The following is a 7,356-nucleotide window of genomic DNA, read 5'->3' as shown; positions in this document are numbered from 1 at the left end:
GTGCCTTGGAACTGATACAGGCTTTTATTTTCTCCTAAAATAACCACTGTTTTCTATTTTAACACCTTGTACCATATCAAAACAAACAAACAAACAAAAAAGTTGGAAAAATTGAGGACACAACCAAAAAATCCATTTCTCTGTGTGTCCTCATCACTTCCTTGTGCTTTCTGTGCATTTTAGTATGTTCAACACCTTTGTTTTTGAAGAGAAAAAGAAAGGGCAGTGGGGGGTGAAGTGTTTGCCTTACCTCACCTTACTTCCTCAGTATAATTTTAGAGAAGGGAAGATGTAAATGCTTTTTACCTTAGCAAAAGTGGACCAGGTGAAAAACAAAGTGCCCCATAAAGAAGACTAATGGCATCCTGGTCTGTGCTGGGAGGAGTGTTGCCAGCAGGTCGAGAGAAGTGATTCTTCCCCTAAGCCCAGTGCTGGTGAGGCCACACCTGCTGTGCTGGGTCAAGTTCTGGGCCTCCCAGTACAAGAAAGACCTGGACATACTGGGCCAGCAAAGGGCCACAGAGATGAAGAAGGAACACCTCTCCTATGAGGGGAGGCTGAGAGACTGCTCAGCCTGGAGGAGAGGAGGCTCAAGGGGGATCTCATAAATGTCTGTAAATACCTGAAGGGATGGAGCAAAGAGGGCAGAGACAGGCTCTGTTCAGTGGTGCCCAGTGCCAGGACAAGAGGCCATGGGCACAAACTGGCACACAGGAGGCTCCCTCTGAACACCAGGCAGCACTGCTTTATGTGTGGGTGATGGAGCAATGGCACAGGTTGCCCAGTGAGGCTGAAGATCACCTTGGAGATCTCCAGAAGCTGCCTGGACACGGGCCTGGGCACCCTGCTCTGGGTGGCCCTGCCTGAGCAGGGGGTTGGACCAGACGACCTGCAGGCATCCCTTCCAGCCTCAGCCATTATGTAATTGTCTGATTCATGCAATGAGATGGATTAATAATGTTGGCATGCTGGAATTCAAAAGTACTCTTATCTCTCTAATAGTACTGCATTGAGATAGATATCTCAAAATAACTACCCTTTTTACAAAGAACAAAAAAATACTCTTCATTACTGAAGAAAACTATGGGACAACAATTATCAGGAGAAGAAATACTATGTTCCTAGATTATTTGCAGGTTTTGAAATCATAATTTTAACCTTGAGATGATTATTTTTACCAAGGCTGAAGAGTGGAGATACATAAAGGAGAAAGATAGTACATTTTTACTTTTTCAGGCAAAATCCAGGACTTCAGACCCCAGACTGTTGCACATTTCTCATATTATGATTTATCACTACTCATTTGGCAACACACAATTTCTGCCTTCTTCTAGGCTTTTGCAAGGAAAAAGGAAACAACTCTGGAAGCAATGAAGGGAGCTTCACAAATATACAAGTTTCACTGTTACTGTGTTTGATCTTGCAGAGTAGTTACTGATTTTTGTAGCTATTTTGAGACAAAGAACATGTCTATCTTTTGATTACTATTGTAAGACTTCTGTGGTCATCCTTAGTTGTAGAATTTCTTGCAGAAAATAAAAATAATAATAATTTAGATAGCTGCCGGCTATCTAATACATTTGGAGAATGTAGACAGTGTTAGTAAAAACTAGATCTACCCAAAAGTTGAGTGTCTTTGTAGTTAGGTCTATAATTTATTCATACTTGGGAATAAAGCTTCAACAGTGTATTAATATACACTGTTGTGTATACAACAGTTAATTAATATACACATTAATATTAATATATTAATATTAATTTAACAGAAAGTTTTTTTTTTTTCTTTTAGAATAGCATGAAGATTATTCTTGCAGCTGTATGCTGTGAAAGGTAGGATCAGTGTTCAAAAGAAACAGGACTAAGCACATAATGTTTACTCACATATGGGTATCTCAAGGAACATTTTTAAGTTTTACAATTATGGAATTATAGGTGTATATAACATGGAAAACAAACAAACAAACAAACAAAACAAAACAAAACAAAACATATAGATCACTAACTACTCGTTGGTGTGATAACCAGTAAGTATCTCCTGTGAACATCTCTTTGCACCTCTCTTGTAATGTTTCACCCTTATAAAAGATTGATCAGGGTCTTAACAGAACAAGAAAAATCCTGAACATGTACTACCCATCACTGCTTTGAGAATTTTTCACATATTTATTTTATAGTCCACAGAATGTAAAATGATACAATAAAGAATATTGGAAAAGGCACCTTACTCTAAAATAAGGATCATTTCACTCTCATATAGGCTTGTTCCACTGTCTACAACTGCTATTTTTTATTTTGTTATTGTTAGTAAAACATATGCCAGATCAGTCTGCAAAGGAAAGGAGATGGTCTGCATTGTGTGTGTTACTTGAAAAACTAGGAAACTAGGAACTCTTAGTTACTAGGAAAATTTGAAAACATGGGACCAATTCTGCCATTTATTCCAGCCTGCACACACTGCAGCAAGGCATACTGAACCTTGTTAGAAGCCTTGGTCTTAGCACTGAATGCTGAGTTGCAATACTGAAATTCAGGGTCTATTTCTTTAATCATCTTTTCTGCAATGTAATTGAGAATATTTTACATGTATGAAAATAAAAAATACAAAAACAAACACAGAATTAAAGTATTTTCTGCAGCAATGAAGAAGATGAAATAACAAATATTGGGGAGATGTTAGGCCACGTCAGAAGAGGCACCTACCCAGTATCTGCAACAGTTTTTTTGCACCTAACTGGTAGCTAAGAACTTAACACAATGCTTTCATCCAGAATGGGGTACCTAAAATCACCCAGTCTCAAAACCTCATGACCTGAGTTTGCCCCGAACAAAATCCCTTCTGTGCTATCTTTCTGTGTTACATCTGAATGAATGGAAAGGATTTGCCCAGTCTGATTCATGTGACTGGCTGAAACTGCTTTCAACCAAAATGTTGGTAACATAGAATCTTCAGTTCCCTTCTTTTTTGTTATTATTTTTTATTTTTCCTCCTTTTTCATACTTAATCACTAATAAATTTTATTATCTGTCCAAGTTTTGTCCTTAATTACATATATGGAAAATTGAACTGTCTGTAACTTAACACTAATTTTGGCAATGTGCAAACAGCAAGACAGTCCAACTCACCCTGCCATGCTAATAGGGATACATAAAGCTGAACCTCCATCCCAATTACTCATTATATGCATTACAAATGTTTTAGCGGATATGAGGAGAGAATGTACTTGTTTAGCAGTGGGCTGTTTTCATTAAGTACATTTTCAGAACAAAACCAGACCCTAAGGTTGCCTTTTAAAGTGTTTTTTTTTACATTTTCAGCCTTTGTGCAAAATTTTATTAATACAGTATTGTCTTAAGTGGGGAAAAAGGAATGTGTCCCAGATTCGTTTCATATTGTCTGTTTTCAACAAATCAAGCAGTGCAAAATTAATTGTATTTAGCATTACCAGTTGGCCATTCTACAACTTTGAAGAACTCCTAGTGTGTTGGAGGGATGTTTACGCTCTCCTTATAACACTCTAATAGCTCATCATGTAATAAGTAGGGTGGGAGAAAACAAAGTGTACTGCAGGATATACTATACTGTCCAATCCCTGGTTGTGGCAATTGCATTGCAACAAGTCATATCATTAAAATGAGCACTTAGCAGAAGCAGTGTTTTATATAAAATTGTGGAAGAACACTAAAGAGAGATTTTTATGCAGAATTTTTATTGCAATCTTATAGGTTTTTCTACCAAATGTATTTGTCATTTTTAGAACGGTGTGCTGTAATTATTTAATTTACATTAATAAGGGAAAAATACTAGTCAAATGTAATCAGAACAAGACACTTCAGATCATTACTTAGTAGCAATGGAGAAAATCTTAATATGAAAATTGGAGGAAGAGCATTTTCCAGCAATTTTCAGATTTTCCATGGTTTATATTATGGTCTCAAATATTCTCTACGTGGCCCTGCTTGAGCAGGGGGATTGGACCAGATGACCTCCAGAAGTTCCTTCCAACCTCAACCATTCTGTGATTCTGTGTGAAATTATGAAATATTTGAGTAACATTTGCTGAGGCACAGTTTCTTTGAGGCATCCTCATGGGATTAAAAATGAGAGCTTGAGCTCCTCAAGGTAGAAGAAAACACTAGGTATGGCAGTCTTGCATCTGGGTTGGCTGCTCCAGTACTGGCTTACTGAAGTGAAACAGTTTTGTATATGTGGGTATCTATATGCTTTTCTTTTCTTTAAGTGCCTGGAAATAAAAAATATTGTTACAGAACAAGCAGGATGTTTAACTTAGCATAAAACTTCCTTTATTTTTAGTGTGAAAAGCCACAGTTTGGTTCTTTATGTCTCATTCCCACCACACATATTTTTCTCTTTGTCTGTGAAAGCAAATATTCAATTATTCATGCAATGCTCTAGAACAAGCTGCAGTTATGACAATGCTAAAAAGTCAAATATTATGCTTAGAAATGGTGTCTTAGCTGCCTAAATTAATACCCTTGCACATGAAAGTTATCATGGCTCTCGCAAAATTATTATTTTTTGTGCTGAAACACAGGTTCTGTGGTGAACAAAAACATTTTATAGGGTTAGTGTCTCTATGTAGATAAGGGACATCTCTGTTGAATTAGCTAGCTATGACAGTAATTTTGTAGGGTACCTCTTTCTATCTAGCCAGTTGCTGTTGATTCTTGTAAGTCTAACAGAAACTGTCAGTAAAGGAATAGAGTTACACACTTGAGCCTAGTTAGTTTGTGTTGAACAAGTGATAAAGATCATATCTAGTATCAAAATACATGGTGTAGTGAGACAGACATTGTCTTCCCACCATGATGGGACAGCAGATGCAAATTCTTGTGACAGAGTTGTTAATAACTCAGAAGCTGCTGTCTTGAATTTAAATAGAAGAGTTCCCCACTCAAATCGGAGCACAAGAACAAGATGAGGCATGTGAAGATAATGCACACAAACACATGCTAGAGGCTTAATGCACACAGTAATTTAAAAGAGACAGTAGCAACCAAGGCATTAATAATAGATATGGAAATGCATCACTACATGGCAGGGAAATAATACTGTTTGTAAAACTATGGTTGACTTTATATTCATTTAAAGGTAAGTTATGGATTAGAAAATGCTGAATCTAAGAACTAGAAATGACATAAAAATCAATTTTAACAAAATAAGCAAAAACAAAACATTGATTTAAACCAGCTGAGGGCTTGGATCTTTGTTTCTTCCCCAAAAATACATCTGTGTATGAGAAATACTAAAATATGGATCTGTGTTTCTACATAATCCAGAAATACGCACATTAAAGTATGATTGTCAGCACTCCTAACTAGAAATTACCCATTAGCAAAGCCGATTTCAGTTGCTGTTTCATTGACTCATTGTCATTACTTCCCTTTTTAAAATTCTCACTTTGCAGCAATATAGCATCACGAATCTTTATGCACAATGGCATCCAAAGACCACTGAAGGCATAGAAAAACCTTCCACAGGCTACTAGTTTGTGAATTAATCAATGTACACTCCCACATTCAAAGACAGCTCCACACAGAGAAATAGACAGACAAACAAACAAACAAACAAAAGAAAACACAAACATTTTTTAACCTAAGAGACTTTGTTCACGTTAATACAGAAAATTATCCATATTCTTTCCTATTTGTTTCACAACTGAAAAACAATACCTGGTTGTGCACTGTGATACTCAACCTGCTTTACCATCTACAGGCTTTGCCAACCATTACTGTATCTTATTTATTAGACACTCTCCCTAACTGGTCTTCAAATGCTGGTGCCACCCACTTCAGCTTTTTTCACGTGAATTAGTTGTATGAAGATTTTGGTTCTAATTAATGTTTTTATTTCCCTCAAAGAAGACATTCTTAATATTCATTTCTTTAGCATATATCTATGAATATTTCTATCAATGCAAATAATGGCCAGGTTGGATGGAGCTTTGGGTAACCTGGTCTAGTGGGAGGTTTACCTGCCCATGGCAGAGGGGTTGGGCTTAGATGATCTTTAAGGTCATCTTGGGTTTCCAGCCCAAATCATCATATGATTCTACGGAATGTCCAAAACTCAGCTAGATATGGCTGTATAACCTGGTTTACCTTTGAAGTTGGCCCTGCTTTGACCAGTGGGTTGGATAAGGTGACCTCCAGAGATCCCCTCCAACCTAAATTATTCTTTCATTCATTCAATGAAAGAATATATAATCAAATTATTCATTCATTCAATGTTTCATTCGTTATTTTTTATACACCAAAACAGAAAAGCAATTTTTTTAATTGTTTTGATTTTTCAGTTTGGAGAAATATTTTTATATGTGTTCCATTGTCATTTCCTGTAAAAATGCTTAAAATCCTATTTTTTAACAAAAAATATTATCTCAAAAATTTCAAGATGAAAAATCTGACAATTTCAAAAATAATATTACCTCAAATTATTTCTCATGAAAATAATTTCAAATATTTTGACAAAGGGCATATTTTGTACCCTCTTTGATATTCACCATATAATTTCCTGTTTATCATAACAGCAGTTAATTTTTTTTTTTTCTCCTGAGATCCCTTTCTTACATGAGAACTTCTATGAGATGAAACTGAACCAGAAGAGGTTGCTGACTGTATCTTAGATGGAAGCTAATTTTATACACAATATAGTACTAACAGCAGCAGAAAGCAGTGGTGTCAACTTGAGATGCTTTTTATTTTTTATTGTTATTATTTATTTATTTATTTATTTTGTGGAATTTCTGATGAACATGAGAAAAAGAGCCAATGCAAATATCTTCCAAAGTGTACTGCTGGCAACCAGAAGTGTTTAGCAACTTGGAAGCTGCCTAAAACCGAAGTCTTGCCAGTAATGTTATCTTATATGTCATGTATGGAAAGCAATATTTTTAACTATTTTGTATATAGCTTAAATGAAACTTCAACTAAATAATTGAAGATGAATAAAAAGAATAATTATTCTCATAACATTATTTTTGTGTTTGCTTTTTTTAAATTATTTTCAGACTGCAATTAATATACCTCAAACCATATCTCCCCTGTTTGAACTGTCATTCAAAACTTTTGTCACGGAAGGTCTAAGGTCTTAAAATTGCATAGTTTTGATTGGCTTTCAAAAAGAAAGCAGATTAAACAGCTTATATTTTGTTTCCTTGTGAGAATGCAAGTGTGTTTTCTAACTATCAGTATGCTTCTTATATAACGTAAAGGGTTAAATCTTGTATACTTACAACAGCCCATGTACTCACAGCAGCAATACTCTTAAGCCCTTAATTATACTTTATTGTTTGAACTCTTATTAAAGTAGTCCTCATTGGACAAGTCTGAAGAAAT

Source organism: Aythya marila (assembly GCF_965140915.1).
Source record: "Aythya marila genome assembly, chromosome: 2".
In the NCBI taxonomy this organism is placed as follows: Eukaryota; Metazoa; Chordata; class Aves; order Anseriformes; family Anatidae; genus Aythya; species Aythya marila.
Note: the sequence above shows the minus strand (reverse complement) of the source record.